The following is a 19,187-nucleotide window of genomic DNA, read 5'->3' on the forward strand; positions in this document are numbered from 1 at the left end:
TAAAGCTGGTGGAAAATGCAAAATAACTTTATATTGACAATCTGATTTCAGTTTTCAGCAGACTGAAAGAAATGCTACAAAATTTTAATGTGAATATTCTTGCATCATAAGATTTGGAAATTTTTTTCTTTTTGTATCATCTGGTACATTCCAAATTTTCAAAGAAGAGGATGAATTTTATCTATCATATGAAAAAAAATTATTTTATGTGGTCCCTACAGTGCTGCCTGAATCTGCTTTAAAATATCTTGCCATTATAATATAGCTGATACAATATGATCTCATTTATGTAAAGTACATATACATATATGCCAATATAAATACACATAAACAAAGGAAGAAAGGTTGAAAGAAATACATAAAAATATTAATAATGACAAGGTCAGGATAACGGGATAGCAGTTTGTTGTTACTTGCCTTTTTACTTATCTATATTTCCAAAATTTTCCATAGTGAATTGGCAATGCTTTATAATTTTAAAAGCTCCACATTGATCATAGTTATTATTTATTCCCAGCGGTCACCCAGCATTTATACATGAACACAAGGAAATTCTTGTCTCTGGCACTTCTGAAGCTCGTGCCATCACACAAAGAATCCACACTTGGAAAAATGAACTCAGCATTTCTGTTGAGAGGAAGCCACATGTATGACAATTCCTAGGCTTCTTCAATCCTGGGAAGAAAAGCAACTAGGACAAAAGACTTTGGCCAGAACCAAGCAGTTGTTGCTGGCATAACCAGTGGGTGCCTCAGCCTTGCTACCTAGTTCCTGTGATGGGAACCTATTCTGGAGCAAAGAAACCTACTCACAGCCTGCTTTCACTGTACTTGGAGGACCAGCGTTAGCTAGTGACTCCTTATCACTCGGGGTTGTTGTACTTGTGCAGGCTCAGGGAGAGAGATATCTCATACCTGTCACTAACTAGCACGACCATTTTCACAGATACAACTCCACAAAGGCAGGCCATGAAAGAAAGGAAGTATAGTACAGTGGTTGGAGTCAAAATGCTCAGCATGGAATCCTGGCTCTATCGCTTCCTAGCCAAGTAGCTTTGGGAAAGTTCATTAACATATTCCATGCCTCAGCTTCTTCATCAGTTAAATATGGATGGTAATACCGTAGCTTGCTCACAGGGTTGTGAGGATTTAGTGAAGTAGTATGTCTTAGGAATCCTGAATGCTGTTAGGTCTTATGTTAAATGTTCAACAAGTAGTAGTGTATCATCATCATCATCACCACCTCTGCCATCATCAGGCTTTACCCTAAGGAGACACAAAGAAAACGAAGATGGGAAAAGAGCCTCCCAACACTTGTGGAGCTGAGGAAAGGGCCCAACAATAGTACGACAGTAACTACAAATCAAGGTCACCTATAATGAATAAAGTGACGTACAACGCGGAGGAGGTTGGAAAAGGCTTCCTGAAGGCAGTAGCAACTGAGAGCCCAGCACTGAGCCCCTGGCATAGCAGGAGCTGAAAAGCTCTTTGCTGAACTAAAGAATCAGGCCAGGAAGACTGAGAATTCAACAAGCTGCTATAGGGACAAGGGAGGGAGTTTGGGGCAGAAGAAGCAAGAGAATGAAAGGCCAAGAAGAATGTACACGATAAGTCCCAGAACTCACATGAGGAGGAGCAGTCAGGGTGAGGGTGGGCCAGGACAGGAAAGAAAGCATCACAAAGGGTCCAGATACCCATCTTCCACCTTTCTGTCATATTAATTCCTCATCCTTCTGGTCACAGTAGAGGATCATGCCATGCTCTTGGCAAGCCTCCTCTGACCCCAGACCAGAGCAGGTCCTCAGGTCATGAGCTATCAGCATTCCTTCTTTCATGGCATTGCAAGGAGACTTGCATGCATTAGTTTAATTCTTTGAGATATGACCAATTCTCACATTAGATTGTAATCTCCATGAGGGTGCAATCTTACTTTGCTTGTCCTTATAATCTGAGTGGGCATGATATCTGGACAGAGTACCAAGATGCAAAAATGTTTGCTGAATGAATGGATGGATAAAATCATCAAGGTCAGGTGGTTTTCCCATGCTTCTGCCAGCGACCAAGGCAGTAACATTCTCTCTGGAGATGCTCTCAGGTTCCTCCCTACACATGAAATGGAGAAATGGAAAAAGAATGTGTTATTGATGTATTTTGACATCCTGGACTAAAAGCTGCTACACAAGAAGCAAAGTATTAATAGCCATCATCTCTCAAATTTATACTGCACCATTCAATAGCTGAGTTCAAGGACTTTTTTAAAAAGAACAGGAAGTGCCCTTTTCCATACTTCACCCCTCTGCCTCTCCTTTTCTTCCTCTCTTAACCCAGCAGTCTTGCCCACAAAACAGGACCTGAGAAAGTAGATGAACAGTAAAGTTTCACAGCCCACTGCCTTGGGAAAATGAAGGTTTTGGACAGGTTGGTTGGGAGGTTTAGGTCACTGCTGCAATGAACAAGGCAAAGATGATACATACACAGGGAGCTCAATGGAACAATTTCCCTTACCAAGTCCCAGACAAAGCACTTTGAATGGAGCCTTGACTGTTTCGACTTCCTAGAGAGACACTGTGGTTAATTCAGAACATAAGAGCTTTTAGGGAGCTTTTCTCCTGAAACAGAGAAGAGTTACCAGTGTGCCATTTCACCCAAGAATGAGAATTGACCAAATAATTAGTTTCTAAACAACCATGAGTCTACATCTAATATGACACATTTTCACATCTAGTATGACACATCTTCTCAGGCGCACGCGCACGCGCACACACACACACACACACACACACACACACACACACAGGTTTTATCTGTAGATCACAGGTGTTTCTCTTGGAAATTTAGGTAACACCACAGAGAGGCGCTAACGAGCCCCTACTAGCGGATGGTCATGGCTGAGAACAAGGCAGTCCTCTGTTCTGTCCCGTTTGATCTCACTGACCTTTCTGAGCCTGAGTTTTCTCAGCTGGTAAAGTGTTCATTCATTCTCCACACTCACTCATTCATTTATTCCACAAATATTTTCTGACAGAGACTATTACAAGAGCCAAAAACCTGAAGGCAGTAGCAACTGAGAGCCTAGGACCAACCGGACAAGGGTCTTGCTCCAGGGAGCCAACATTCTCTGGATGAGGCGGTACCACTGACCTCATGGGGTGGGTGCGCAACTCAGGGAGTTGATATAACTTGCCTAAGGCCACACAGCTAGTAAGTGGTGATCTGTGAACGCAGGGCTGTGTGAACACGAAGACTGGATTCTCACCTGCATTTGCATTTGCCTCTTCCTTGGCTAGCAGTCACTCCAGTTGGTCCCAAGTGTTAGCACTGGGCTATGCAATGTGAAAGGCCCAGGTAGAGGAAGCTTGGGAGTGGCATGCCAGGCAGCTATGGGGAGGCAATGTGAGAGAAAGCAGGGAGAGGGGAAGAGGGAAGTCTGTGAAGCCCAGGGAGAATGGTGGTCCTCAGAGCATCTGGTATTTTGTTGAGCACCTAGAGAACCTGCAGCATTTTTGCATCTCTGTTACAGGGGCTGCCTCCTCCTTAGAGCACCCACTGCATCTGGTATTTGCTATTATACCTGCTGGATAAATACTTGTTTTCACATCTCCTTCTCTGATCGGGGGTCATCTTTTTGAGGCCAGAAATGATGGCACGCCAGGACCTGGCCCAAGGAGATGTCTCACCTTTGATGCCAAGATTAAAATAATGATTGCTGTCATTCATTGAATTCCTACAGCTGTCAGACACTGAGATAGATTTTATATTCATGATCCAATTTAATCCTCATGACAGTCCAATGAAATAGCAATCATTTAAAGAAGAGGAAAATGGGAAGTAGAGAAGCTAAGAAACTGCTTTAGGCCACTGGTGGAGCCAGGATTCGAACCCACAGCCAGCTTCTGGTTCCAAGAACCTCACTCCATTTCTTATAGTGGCCCAAGCAGCCAGTGTTCCTGAGATGTGCATTTCCCCTCTCCTGAGCCTCTCAGGCTACATCTCAGCCTTCCCTCCCCAGAGAGAACTCAGCTGTACTCCTCCCTGCCTCCAGCCTGGGCTGTGAACACACCACACTTGTTGAATGAATGCTGGCTTTTTCTTTTTTTTTAATTTGGCAGTTTAAAGCAATTAACGTCATTTAGTCAGGCATGTTATTAAGTCAACATTCAAGGGAGAGTGGATCACAGGAAATGAATATACCAGGTTATATAAATAACAATTTACTCACAGTCTAAAATATCACAGAACTTCATGATATGTCAAATATTTTAGTCCCTTTTATTTTTGCCTTTTACAATTCAAAGATGACTCCATTCCCATACACAACTCTAAGAATGAGGCTGTGGTATGAGGACTCCTGGGAGATAATGTCAGCAAAAATGCAGAGAAGAATTTGCCAAATGCTATGTCATTTCTGCCTGCTCTGACATGAATGCGACTCTTGGCCATTCAGCTAAGTCTGCCTTGTCTGCAGTGGGTGTGTGTGAATCTGCTGTGCCTGCTGGACAGCACCCGAGGTGGGGCCAGCAGCCCGTGCATGCCTCCCTCCACTCACAGAGACACCTGACGCAGACGGCTGCAGGGCAATAGATGTGGGTGGCATGGGAGCACACTGGGACTAAGTGAAAAGAAGAAAGTCACAACCAAGTGCTGCCCATCTCATGGTGGAACACCTGGGGAATGAGGTTGCATCTGCTGTCCTCTGGAACTGTGCTGACCTTTGAGCTCTACTGCAGGCAAGCCCAGGGAGAAGCTGTGGGCTTCCCAAGATCCCCAAGCTCAGCAGTGTCAGGCCAGAGCTTGAACCTGGATGCCCAGACTCCAGGCCAGACTCCTGGCCTAATGACTCTCTGGTCCAGCTACATCCTGCCCAAACAACACAAAGAAAAGGGACCCAAATACAGAAAACCAGATCCAGATGGTAAGAGGAGAAATCCCCAGGAGGAGGTGGAAGAAGACAAAATTAATCTTCAGAAGGCAAAAACCAAACACATGCAAACATAACAGTCACCTTTTCATCTGGGATGGTGGCCCTTCACCTGGCTCTTCCATCACTAGCTTTGTGATCTTGGGCTCAATTTCCCCAAATGCTGAATGAGGATGGAATATGACTCATGGGCTAGTTATGAGGATTAACTTAAAGGACGTCCTCATACACTCACTAGTCACCAAACCCTGGTGACATCTCCTTGGGCCAGGTCCTGGTATGCCAAGAAGTACAAACCATCATTTCTTGCCTCAAAATGATGACCCCCGGTCAGAGAAGATGTAAAAACAAATAATTGTCCAGCAGGTACAATAACAAATACCAGATGCAGTGGGTGCTCTAAGGAGGAGGCAGCCACTGTAACAGAGATGCAAAAACACTGCAGGTTCTCTAGGTGCTCGGCAAAATACCAGCTGCTCTGAGGACCACGATTTACCTCAGGCTTCACAGACTGCTCTCTTCCCCTCTCCCCGCCTTCTCTCACATTTCTTCTCCATCGCTTCCCAGCATGCCATCTCCCAATTTCCTCTTTCTGCGTCTTTCACATCGCATAGCCCAGTGCTAACACTTGGAGCCAACTAAAGTGGCTGCTGGCAAAGGAAGAGGCAAATGCAGGGGCAGGTGAGAGTCCAGGCTTCATGATCAGACAGCCCTGGGTTCACAAACTGATGCCATCACTTACTAGCTGTGTGGCCTTGGGCAAGTCACGTCACCTCCATATACTCGTGTACTCCTCTGGAAAAGGACGCCATCAGAGCACCTGTCCCATGGGATTGTTGCAGAGGTGAAATGAAATTTATACAGACAGCATAGCCATTTGACTGGCTGATAAGCGTTAGCTGTCACCACTAATCATTATTTATTGGCACAACACAGTGTGGGACTCAAAGATCAATGCTGCATCTCCCAGAATAGAACTTAACTAACTTATCATTTACCCTGGTAACATTTAGTGCATGGGTTTTTCAAACACATGTATTATGTTGTGAAATAAAGTTACAGGTCAGAGCCAGCCTTCTAAAGTGAATTGAACAGAAGAGAAAACAGAGTAGAATAGCGTAGAATAGAGTACAGCAGAGTCCAGTCTAGTCGACTTGCATTGAATAGAATACAACAGAATAAAGTACAAAATACCGCTCTGCACTGCAAAGAATAAGGCTAAGTAATGTTTCTTGAAACATGCTTCGCATGTGAGGTTGTGTGTAACGGGTTGCAATGAAACATGTATTTTTTTCCTGTGGGCCACAGTTTAAGAAGTTTGAGAGGCACTGACTTAGAAAAAAATACAGTTTTGTGTCCAAAAGGCCCCTGAGGGAGCAATTCTTGCACCAGGGAGATTAGGAGCAGGCTTTTATAGGAAGCAGATGACGTCTTTCAAACTGATGTTCACTAAACAATTTTCTGTTAAAGGGCTAGTAACCACAGGTCCCGGTAACATTTGGTAAGAAGAAAAGCCATCGGTGACAGGTCAACAAATTTCTTTCCATCTCACAAATTGGAGAATGGCCATTCAACTGTGCTTAGTGATTTCTAAATAAACTGCTTCAACAAGGAGACGTGTATCTGGATACCTTTGGACTTAAAAGGTAAAATGTCTGACTTGTTCCAAAGCCCTCATTTCTATGGCAGGGAAAATCTCCATTCATGCCACCCACACTGAGGAAGGTTAGACCCTGTGCCAGCCCACACTTCAGACCTGGCTCGGGGGAAGAGCAGCTCCAGCCTCTGGCCCAGGACAACAGAGCCTCCACGCGTACGAATTTGTGAAAAATCAATGAAGGAAGATGTGACAGGCCAGGAGAGAAGAGGTGCACAGGCTAGCAAGGGAGATAGGCCAGAATAGAAAGGAGGGAATGACTGAGTCTCTTTAGGGAAAGCCAGAGGCCTTCCCAGAGGCAAGATGTAAACAGTGTGTCTCAACACATGGTCCACGGACCACCAAATGAGAGTCACCTGAGATGTTTGTTCATGTGCAGGTTCTGGGGCTCTGGGCCAAGCTTCCTGAGCCAGGGTCTCTTGGAGGAGGCTCCTGAAATAATGCATCTTAACAAGCTCCCCAGGTGACATTTCTGCAGGCTAAAATCTGACATCCTGTAGAACTGAGGCTCAGCAGCCAGACAAGGACAGCAGGGTCGGCAGTGTAAACAGGGCAACGGCACGGGCATGGGCACAGAGGCATGACGCAGACGGATGTGTGCAGGGAACTCAAGCAGTGTGCTGTCACCAAAGCACTCAGGGTGAGGATGGGAAAGGTGGACGCAGCAGCAAAGGGATTTGGGTGCCCAGCATAGCTCTGCACACCTCATTGAGTATTCGATGGATGTTTGTTGAAGCAGGAAGGAAAGAAGTGAGAGAAGGAAGAAAGGAAAGGATGTCCAACATTTGGACAAAAGCAAATGTATTCTTGGAGTCTGTTAAGGTAGTTGAAGATTTCCCTAAACCATGATAGTCTACCCAAAAGAAAGCATTTGATCATCTGAACCTCAACTGAGGAAAAGGAGAAGGTCAGAGGCTTCAGGTTTCTAGAGAGGTTATCAGGGTTGAATAAACGCTTGACTAATTGTTCTGTCTCCTACTGGCTTCACTTATATAGATAATGGTAATAATGGGAATGTTCCCTGATGACACACTGGACAAAATATTTTGGTTGTTAAAAATAGATACACTGGAGAAACATTTTCTCTAGGTGAAATTCAGGCTCAAACGCAATTGAATCTGAGGAGAGTTAGCTAGCAAACACACCCTTCTGCATAAACAACTAGAACACATTTCCAGTGGAGACCAGCTGGATAGTTTTGAAAGGCATGGGACGGGGAGCAGACAAGGCTTGGGGCTCAGGGCTGCGTCCTCCTGTCCTCCAAGAAGCCCACTGTGGGACATAGAACCTTCTTCCATCTGCGGCCTCAATACACTGGCCTGGGCCCAAGCCTGGTAGTCAGGACTCCAGCGCTGCAGGCCTGGCCCATTCCTGATTCACTATGAGACCTGGGGCATGCCACTGAGCCCCTACACGCACTCACAGCTGGAGGGGTCATTTCCCAAGACGTGCCCTCTCTCTGAAGTCCTCTCATCCCCTTCTAAATGAGTAGGTCAGGCTCAGGACGAAGGTTCAAGGTGGGCATCAGGTCCTGCTCACTCAGGACACACAGTGCTCTGCTAAGCAGAAGTCACAGCTCCATGGAGGAGTCACATCCCAAGGAGGAGCTGGAGGTAATACTCTTCTGAAAGCCTCATAACACGACCCTCTATTCAGTCCTGATATCTGAAGGAAGCAGAGGCTGAGGCCAAATGTCTTTTGGCAAAACTGCCCCCCATTAAATCCATGTAATTCCCACTTCCCAGCAGCTGTCTCCCCTCATCTCAGGGGTGCACTGGTGCAGACTCTTAGCACAGCCACAGGTCAGGCTTGGGGGAGAGCAGACTGCTGTGCCTGCAGAATGCAAATGTAAATAAAAACAACCCAAACTCACTTGATGGCCTCTGTTAAAGATTTCCTCCTGTGTGAAGGTGCCTGACACACCCCATGCAGTGTGCAGCAGTGAGGTCGCCCAAGGAATGTTCTGTGGACGCTGCAGGTATGTTGCAGTGGGCAGATTATGCAGCTCCCAATAGCCTCCAATGCACAGACTCAGAAATCCTGCCCCAGTGATGTAAACAACAAATAAACAAACAAATAAAAGAAGCACCTCCCTGAGAAAGTGAGATCACACTCAGCAAACACCTCGCAGACATCTTGATGCTGGCAGGGCCTCAACCCCATGTGACGGCGAAGGGAACAGAAATTAAAATTCACATTTCTCCCTAATATCAGTGGTAATGTGGTGCTCGAGCGCTTTACGGAATTAGCTGCAGCAGCTTCCTAATTGCCTTTGCTGAGTTGCCTCCCCCAGGTTGACGGTGGCGGCTGTGGCGGCCCCATCAGTCTCGCTTGGTGCTTCTCGTGCACCCGCCCGGCACTGCGGTGCTCCCACAGCAGCTGCTCAGCTTGGTACTGCAGAGGCGCCTGGACCCCTCAGCCCATCTGAATGCTTCTGGGGGAGACTCTGCCATGCCTCTGGGGTGCTGACCCAGGTGGGCAGGGATGCTCCCAGGGGCAAGGAGGGGGTCAGCCAGCTAGGAGAATTGAGGACCAGCTTGCTCTGCTGTCTGGCAGTCCCTGCTGGCATTGCAAGGGTTGTGGGCAAGGGACTCGCCTGCAGGGCTTCAAGGCTGGATTGTTGTAGCTGGAAAGCAGCCCCCACTTTTTGCGGCATCCGTGCCTGATGCTGGGACTCATAAAACCCTGGCATTGGAGCATAAATGGGGAAAGGGCTATGAAGGACCTGGTGATCTGCCTGTACCCTACAGTGTTCTTATTTCCATCACCAGCGTGCAAGGACACGGAAAAGGCTGGGCGGCTATTCCTTCCTTTGTTTATCTGTACCGTCGTGCTGGCCACACACAAACAACTCTTGAAGCCCACCTCATAGACAGCTCTGTGCTAAGTGCCGCAGAGGGACCCTCTCCAGGTCAGAAAGAGCAAGCATGACCTGGGGGAATTTAACGTCTAGTTTCCCAGCTTCCTGCTCACCCTCCCCTTTCACCACCAAAGGAGATAAGGGGTTCACAGGATATCACACATCCCACAACCCCAGACCTGCAGGGGACAAGGAAGGCCCTGCAAGACTTATTCCACACAAAATAAAAACCGTAGTGAGTTCAGGGGTGTGGGTTTCAAGCTAGCTGTCAATGGTACAGAAAAACCAAACTGTGGCTTTATCAAGAGAAAAAATAATAATAAGCACCAATAAGCATCTAAGAAAGATAAAGAATAGGAAGAACAAAAACAGAGGAGCTAAAATTTACTAGGTGCTTCAAGCCCTCCTCTCTTCCAGCTCTTGCCCCTTTTAAAAGAACTTAAGTTCTGTATTATGAAAGCAAATGACAATGCCCAAGCAACAAGACTGAGAATTCCATCAGGGAAAAATTTAAGGGCAGGGGAAAAGTGTCCACCAAACACTCTGATGAGCTAGTACCGTAGTAAGACCAGTGCAAAGGACAAATGGCTGGTCCTAGAAATTCCCCAAATACCTTTCCTCTGACCCCACACCACCACAAGCACCTGAAGTAGGATTCACACGATGTGGACTCAGAGTCTGCCTTTGCCACTTGGAGCTATGTAGCCTTGGGCAAAGTTATCTTCCTCTGTCTTAGATGTCAGAGATGTTTCTGCAACTCCAGAACTGACGCAAATGATAACAGATCTCATAACAGATCTGCTATGAGAAATTCAATGATATATCATAAAGTACACGTCATAAAATACAAATAAAATACCTGCATTATTATTATTACTGCCTAAAATCCCTTGTAGAGCTGAGTCATAGGCAACTTTGATGGAAAATTCAGAACAAGGCCTCTAGAGGTATTGACATTAACAACCCCCCAAGCGGACAAGCGACTATCTTCAGCAACCACCACTTGCTGGTGTGTGTGTAGAAGCAACTCTCTGGGAACAACAATAGCAACAATCTACCTTTTCTATCCACTCCCCACGAGTCACTTTTTGCCAAGCATCCTGCATGCATCTTCTCACTTGGGCCTCTCAAGTTAGACGTTAGTACCACTGTGCCCATTTGATAGGTACAAACACTGAGGTCCTACCCTAGAAGTTAATACCATTGTGTACACTTGATAGGTACAAACGCTGAGGCTTGGCAACTGACTTGTCAGGGTCATATAACCAGTCAGCAGTAGCACCTGGATTCAAACCTGATTGTTGTCACTCGGGTTCAGATTCTCAACTCCACACAGTTCTGCTTTCCCAAGACCAGCCACCTCTCTTCAAAGTAGAATTTCAAAAGTCAATCCTCTGATTTCTTTCTAAGCCTATGTATTTTTCCTGTCATTCATAGAGCATTTGTTTCACGCGAAAAACTGAAAACATTGCCGTTCAAGTAGAAAATCCAGCTACGGCTCTATAATTCTGAAATTCCCGTTCTGGGAAATATGCACTGTTGGCTTTTTCAAAAGATTAGTGAGCTGTGAGCCCTCTCCTGAGAGGATTACATCTTACTTCAGGGCAACCAGGTGGCTCCCGATGTTCTGAAATACCCGAACTTGGCCACACACTCTGGGACTTGAAATTAGTTACCAGTATTTACTAACAAAGGGAAACAACCCACGTATATAAAACACACACACGCACGCACACAAACACTCTTTATGGTTGCCAGATCGTGATTTGTCTGAAGTGTGCTGTCTGAGTTGGTGTGCAAATTCCGTATTATAAAAGCAAATGACAATAGCATTCCAACAGGGGCCCAGGCCAAAGTCAAGAAGAAAGAATATCCAAACTTAGCATTACCATTCCAGAAGTCAAATGACTATCATTTATGTCAGTGGGGCAAAAGCCTATGCCCACTGAGCTGTTTGTACATTATGCAGTAATATTGCCTAACAGACATTTCACTAATAATGAAAACCAGTAGGAGGCTGAGAGTAAAGCTGGATGGTATGACTCGAGGCTGAAGATTACCTGCATCCAATAAATGTACTGTCTCCCACATCTATTGTTCTTTTTACAATATTGTTCCACCTCTGCCTCAAACAATACAATGGAAAGGGCATTACGGATGGTACAGGTACAAAGAATCAGACGCCTGCCCTCTATTTTCAACTTTCACCTCGCTTCGCAAATTACAGCACAATGTTACGGCAACAGCAAATTTTCCTCTTACAGCTGCCCACCTTTGCTGTGCAACGGACAAGATTAGGAGGATTTGGGAAAGAAAGCAAAAAAAAAAAAAAAAATCCACCTCCCTGGGGACATAATAAATGCTTTTGTCATTGTGCCCCTGCCACATTAAATGTGCATGACATACACTGCCTTAATTTTATGAACTGATTACAAGATCAAAGTGACAAAAATTCCAAGTTTCTCTTGTTCATTAGTAACGAAATGGGACAGTATGAATGAGAGGATGGCCTGAGAACCAAGGCTTCCCATGTGCCACACATCATTCTAAACAACTGAAATGCTGTCCAAGGGAGCATCTGGATGAGAGATTATCTGCAGCTGGCTCCTGAACACGCTCCCACAGCAGGGAAAATGACTGCGTGTGCCAGGATCTCCAGGGGCATAAGGACCTCACTCTGGGCTGTGAGGCAGACGTGGCAACCTCAGTTCCTTGGGTGATAGGCTCCTCCGGGCATCTCCCCCCAGGCTCAGGGAGAAGGGAGCTGATCTCAAGCAGAAGGGTATACATCTTGACAGAGGCCACCGTCCCTGGAGCCCTCCTTCTGCTCTAACGTACTCTTATCAGGGGCCAGCTAGGGAATCACCTGCTTACATGCCAATGCCTGGCACTCACCCATTCATGCACTTGCTCATTCACCAAGTCCACAGGTATGTATCCAGCCAGGCCCCACAGAAGCTCAGTGAAGATTACCTGAAGGGCTTGCATTTGTATACTGCAACTAGGAATGATGACAACTCGCTGGCAGAAGCCAATGTGCCAGGCATGGTGCTAAGTGCTTTGCATATTTTATTTCATTTAACCTTCATCACAGCCTATAAGATAGAAGGTATTGTCGCCTGTCTCACTTAAGGGTATAAGTTCAGAAATGTTAAACTACAAGGCAAAGCAGAAGAGGAAATGTCAGATCTGGGGCTCAAATCAAGGTCCACCTGACTCCAGGGCTATGTCCTTTCAGCTGTTATCCCAGGCTTTGTTTCCAAATTAATATCCCAGATGTTTCTCATTTAATCCTCCCAAAATCCTCCCAAAAATCCTGAGATCAAAAATACAGGTATTATGCACCTTCTTTTCAAAGGAACTGGGGTCAAAAAGGATCACACAAAGACAAGAAAATGTCGCACTGTGGACAGATGTGCAGACCCTGGAAGCCCCAGCTCAGTCACCATGGGGAGGCTGCTAAGTTCTGCAAGCCTCAGCTTCTCAATCAGTAAAATGGGGTGAATAATAGTCCCTGCCTCATTAGGTGGCTGGGAGAATATAATGGGACGTCATATGTAAAGGGCTCATCATAGCACCTAGAAAGCAGAAACTACAGCATGAGTGCTACTTGTTTATACTATTAGATTAAGCAATTTGCCCAGGGCCACACTGGAAATTCACACAGAAAAGATAAAAGAGAGATGCCACTGCTTAAGGTCAATGACCCTTACTTTAACAACACAGCATCTCCAAAGATGTGAATCTTTGAAAATGCTCCAGGCTCTTGACCTGTTACTCATAAAATAAGAAAATGATTTCATTGGAGATGGAACAAAGGTAGGCAAAGGAAGCTTCCTAGACTAAATGGAGCTGAGAGGGTGAGCTATCCAGAAGGAAAGAAAGCAAGCCAAAACGAGGACAGCCTGTCCCACAGGAGGCTTAGCCAGGGCCCCGCACTTGGTCTAAGGCTCTGCTGCCAATCCTGGATTCTTAATAATTTTTTCAACAAGGGGTTCTGCATTTTGCACTGGGGATCACAAATTACATAGCCAGTTCTGGTCTCAGCAAGTCCTCAGATTCTAACTGCCTACAAAATCCCAGACATTGAAAATCCATGCCTGTTGGACTGGATGACTCAGTTCTGTCCTACTGCCCTGGTTCATTCTCTCAAGTCAGCCTCTCTAGCATCCAAGAGGACAAGAACAGTCTTCCCATCAGCAAGCATTATCTGGCACGTTCCGTGACAAGTAGCATCCATTTTTATTGGCACCGGCACACACACACACACACACACACACACACACACGTGCGCACACACGCACGCACACACACTTAATAAGTATAATGGTAATGGCATGGGCAGGCCCCGATTATCGACTGGGTTGTTTCACCTAAAATAGAAAACTCGAGGTCTGTTTTGTGAACCCACAGCATTTATAGCCTTGCCCACCTTGCCTGTCCAGATCATTTACATGCATAACAGCCCTTTTAACCTTGGGAGGGTACTGTTTTCCAATAACAGGTGCCAAGATAAATACTCTGAAGCACACAAAGTGAAGGAACAGCCATCCGTTTCTTGTGAAAAGATAATGCTTTCCTTTCCAATACGGCCTTGAAATGTGCACTAATAGTTTGGCTTCTGAGTTGTTTATTTCCATAATCTTGATTTGGGGTAACTGGGAAGCTATATAACATATAAATTTAATAAACCTTATAAATTTAATGCCTTATTTAAACAGCCTGCGAATGAGCACCCAATGAGTGCTGTTCAAAGCAAATGGAAGTTGAAATCTTTACCATTTATCAGAAATGAACTGGACTCTTTTCAAAGATGTATTTATAAAAACAAAAATTCCCTTCTGAAAAGTAGATGTACTGACTATGCATGCAGAAACCCCCTAAAACACATCAGCTGTACAAACGCCTAATCTGCCAAGGTTGAGTTGTAAGCACTGGCCAAAGTTCTGGGCTGTCGAGGGGTCTCAGAGGCCGGCTTCACACTACAGAGCCACCACTTCGGACAAGTCTGCTGGTCACTAACTACTCAGTAAAATCACGAAAAATCATGCATCCTCCTCTTTCTTATATCATTTCATTCCTTTGAAGGAGAAGCAAAATTTTGTTTAATGTACCAATGACAGCTGATAAGGATTCTGTAGGTTTTACCAGAAGCCTGACATTAGGAACTTTTCCTTTCACTAAGTGATACACAAAAGCTTCACTGCAGTCACTTGAGATGAAACCTAGGCTGTTATGTCTCTTGTAAAAAATTACATTAAAAAGGGAAAAAAAACTCATATGCTAATGTATTGGCTGGCATTTTATAACATCTATTTTATTTTTTTCTCAGTCTTGGCCACAGCAAACCTCTAAGTCAAATCAGTGTCCCAGGGAACACACAGTCTGCTAATATTCCTTGTGTAGAAGACACTGTGGTCTCAACCCGAAGGTTATGTCAACAAGCACTGTGACTACAAAAGATGGAGGCCCCTCAAATTGCTGCTGCTCACGTCCCACAGGGGAGATGTGCTGGAGAGAAGAAAAGGCCCATTTGCTGGCATCACAGGCATCTACAATGGTAAATCAGGATTCATGGCAGGCCTGAAACAAAGGCTTCTCGGTGAAAACGTACACTTCTTTAAGTAGGCCCAAGGTACCAGACCATGAATTGATCAACGTAAGTGGGAACACTGAACACCAAGTGGAGATCAATCCACGGCTGATAAAGGCTAGAATCCCAAAGCTGCACTTCCAAGAACATGTGCTTCAAACTGTAGGGAAATGAAACACCTGGAAGGGCCACAGGTGCTGGGGGTGATGGTTTCACATCTCTTTCACTTCTGCTCATGCTGACATAAGGCTATGTCTTCATCAAAAACTGGAAGCACTAACTGCGCCAGCTCAGGCCCAGCGGATTTCGGAATTATCGGGAGGTTTGGTATTCATGTGTTTGCCTAAAATTTGCACTAGTGTTAAATTAATTAATTAAAATCAGCATGAGATCACTATGCTAATCAGTCAAAATTATAACCACATGGGAATAAAAATTTGCAGTTTGCCTCCACCCAGAAAACCATGCCTAGGTTTTCATTTTCCCTTAATTCTGACTAGCATCTGTCAATCTCCTGAGCAACACAGGCTGCAGAAGCTCCTAGTGGGAGAAAAGACAAAGTAGAAATGTATCTGCCAGAAAAGAAATTTTAAGGAAGAAAAAAACAAGCAAAGTAGGAAAAAGAAAAAATATGAACGAAAGGACTCAGACGTAAAGTGAGCAGGTGACTATGAGTGACTCCACAAGTGCAATAAGATGTCTGCATAAGAGGCACAAACTGAAAGCCCATTGGTTTGCCCTGCTCTGCTACTGTCTGGGTGATTGTGTCAATGACACCAATAAACTGCCCTGAACGATTAAAAACTGTTATTTCGGAGATTTCAAGACTTTTAAAAATATCCTCCTACGGAAAAGTCCAGCATTTGAAGTAATGCTATGAATTAAAGCATCAGCAGCATAGGTTGAATGCATTTATCATTCGGGATGGCAAGTAGCTGTGTTTATTCAACAAAAAATGTTAGCAAAACAGCGCCTCCTCCACAAGAGCAATCTGAAGAGTGCTGGGCTTCCCAGGAACAGCACAGCACTGCTACCTAATTCCTGATAAGTGAATACACCTATTTAATTATTTAAACATCCATCGATTTCCACATTGATGAAAAGTCATAATTATAAAAATGGCTTAAAGCACCAACCTTTTACTTTGCTGACTCTGTCCTGTGGAAATGGACATCAACTTTATGTATTAAAGCTGCTCTCTCAATAAATAGTTGATAATGCAGAAAACACGTTGTGCATTCCAAGACGTGCGTGTTTGGTAAGTGCTGCATGAGGCATTCAAGGTAAATGTTACTTCTTTTCTAGCATTACTGGCAGAAACACACATTACCTGTATTTCCATTGTGTATTTATCATCATGATTCTGGAAAATGTAACTGGAACCCTTCATTCCTATGAACACTGGTTCCCCAAATGCAGGTCTAAATAGAATGAAAAACCCAGCTCCTATCAAATTCTCCCTGAGGAGGATGAAATGAGAATCAGCTAAGTTTAAGGCCTTTGATTGTGATTGTTAGAGGCGTGGAGACTGTGAGTTTAACAGCCTAGGTTCCCGGACCTACTAGAATGCTTCTCACTGAATCCCAAAATATACAGGTAATGAAACTCTGCCTCCTCAAAAGAACCAAACAAAGTGCATTCTTTGGGGAAAATGAAGCAAGGTAGAGGCAGCTGAACACTGACGGGCATGGATATGTCAAATCGGAAACTTAATTAAAAGTTGAAGTGAATGAAACCCCTGCAGTATCTGCTGGCTTAGCAAGGCAGCACACAGGCACACAGTGGCGCACCAGCACTGTCCCTCCAGAGGCCTGCTCTTCTCTCACAGCATCTAAAGCCCCTCAAGATGAATATACAAGTCCCACATACCAGTCCCACAATCTTCCATTCTGTACTGAAAACAGACAAATTTGCTAAAAGATGGCTTACCGCGTTTTATAAAATCAAAACTATCCTATTTCTAAGGACCTAACAGGTTGCTATTCCTGTGCTCAGTAAAGACAAACAGAAGGAAAAAAAAAAACGGAAAATCTGGCACTGAATACCTAATATATTATAATAGGCTAAAGTAGTGAAAGCCATGATATTAAACACAGAAACAACTGATAAAACACTCTTATTTCTGAAGCCATGACAACAAGGTACATTGCTAAATGTCTGTGTTTACACTGATGAAGTCAGTAACAATACTGCTACCTCAAATTATATCACCTAATAAAAACATGTTACCAAAACGGCAGTTTTCCCAGTCTCTAAACACCTTAAAATAGATGCATGGCCAACTATTATTTAACATATATTTACAATAACTACTTTGTAAAGTGTATGCCTTAGTGCAAAAATGACCAAACTTCCATTCTGAAAATGAACGTACTACATTGATTCACAACATGAAGTGTCAATTAAAGACTACATAAAATACATAAAATTATATGGTGGTATACAGTACACCTTACTTAACTGAAAAACTAAAACATCCTTGCCTTAAAAGTGCAATTACACTCTATTATACAACATAGTATTGTCACCTTTGAGTCCCCTTAATACAGCGTTAATGCATTTTCCAACCAAATTTTCTAACTCATTTTGAAAGCACCTTAATTGTTAAGGACACAGTGATATGACGGCAGGGTGCACAGAGTTCTGACTTAGAGGAGAAACTCCTCATACAAATGGCCAGAAACTTGAGACTTAGCAAAAGAGAAGCAATTAGCCCCTTGTTTTTCCAAATGATGTTATGTCTCCTACACTCTGAGCACTCAAGTCTATTCCCATTCACACTCTGAACTCTCTAAACCAATGTCCTTTGCTAATTTTAAGAATACAGAAACATTTGCAGGGATAGTGGACCAAGAAGGCCAAAACACAGCTGAAAAATGCTCCCTACGTGGTCTAACATGCCCTTCCCATCACTCACAAAAGTCCCTGCCAAATAACCCAAAGCCATGAGTATTTCAGAGCCCACAGAGCAGACAATTGCAAACCAAGGGTTAGGGTGGACACCCACCCTGGAACTCAATGCCAAGCAGCACCTCACCTTTCCCTAGCATCAGATTACAAAATGCCAGGCAGCAGCATGAAAGGATAACAAAGCCATAAACAGCTGGAAATAATTACACAATTGTCAAGCTGCAAACATGACAAAAGCAAAGCAGGGCTAGTGAATTCAATATCAGAAAGGATGCTGATGAGAAGGTAAGAGAAGCATTTTAGCTGTTTCCAATTTACTGTTATACAGTAGCAAATAATAGGGTTGATGGAGTTTTGGGCAGTGTGTGTGCACATGTGCATGTGTGTGTGTGCGCGCATGTGTGTGTAACTTCAGAGAGAAAGGAAAAAACATATTTTATGTGTTCTTAGAAAATGTGAGATAAAAGATATGAAAGCACAACCAAAAAAATATTAACAGGCTCTGAAGTGATTCTTTTAGAGTTGCTACAACTACAACATGCAGATGAGAAATATTTCTTTAAAGTTATACAAAATGTTACCTTCTTTAAAAGCATAAGAAAAATACACAGGCAATGCCACAGTCCAGAATTCATCACATAAAACACCTGACAAGTGGGCAAAATGCCAAAGCAGAAGACAGACTGGTCCAGATTCAAAGAATACTAGGGAAAGAGGCAATTCCTATAAGTGCCGAGGTGGGTCACAGGTATGTAAATTCTCATCTTGCAGAAGGGCATTTCATAGCCTCAAGTGTTTACCAACTGCCTATAATTCAAGAATGCCTTCCGAGACAACAGAGTGAAGCAAACAATCTTTCCATGGTTTCAATGAATAAGACCATCGGTGATTTTTAAACCAGAATAACTTCGGTCATTCCATGGTGGGCCAACGCTTTATTACAATATTTGGATTTCATGTGGCAAACTGTTTCATACGATGTCCCCAAAAATGCTACTCTCTGAAGTGGAATGCCATAAATAAAATACGTACTTGGTTACCAGGCAGCATGCATAACACATATGGTACATTGGCCCAAAAATCATATTTTAAAAATGCTTAAAAGTTAACACAACAATTTAAGCTGTTTCTACCCATTTTCAGCGAATTTTTCCCTGAAGGCCAATTTTATTTCCTATCAAGAGAATATTTGGATTAATCCTGTTGATCTGCTAACTTGAAATTCTTTGAACCCCTCTAATCTCTCTTCC

At 44.0% G+C, this 19,187-nt stretch overlaps 1 protein-coding gene across 2 annotated transcripts in view; it reads right to left on the reverse strand.

Annotated features, from left to right (window-relative positions):
- Positions 1-19,187, reverse strand: part of LOC108309378 (voltage-dependent calcium channel subunit alpha-2/delta-3-like) — a 66,953-nt gene that overhangs the window by 42,688 nt on the left and 5,078 nt on the right. Inside the window, exon 3 of one of the 2 annotated variants that reach the window (XR_005200153.1) lies at positions 424-2,102. The exons of the other annotated variant lie outside the window; for it this stretch is intronic. The gene's annotated coding sequence lies outside the window, so the exon portion shown is untranslated. Of the gene's footprint in view, positions 1-423; positions 2,103-19,187 lie in introns of those variants that run through there. 2 annotated transcript variants of the gene reach the window in all.

The sequence above is a fragment of the Cebus imitator genome, unplaced genomic scaffold, assembly GCF_001604975.1.
Source record: "Cebus imitator isolate Cc_AM_T3 unplaced genomic scaffold, Cebus_imitator-1.0 Scaffold0, whole genome shotgun sequence".
NCBI lineage: Eukaryota > Metazoa > Chordata > Mammalia > Primates > Cebidae > Cebus > Cebus imitator.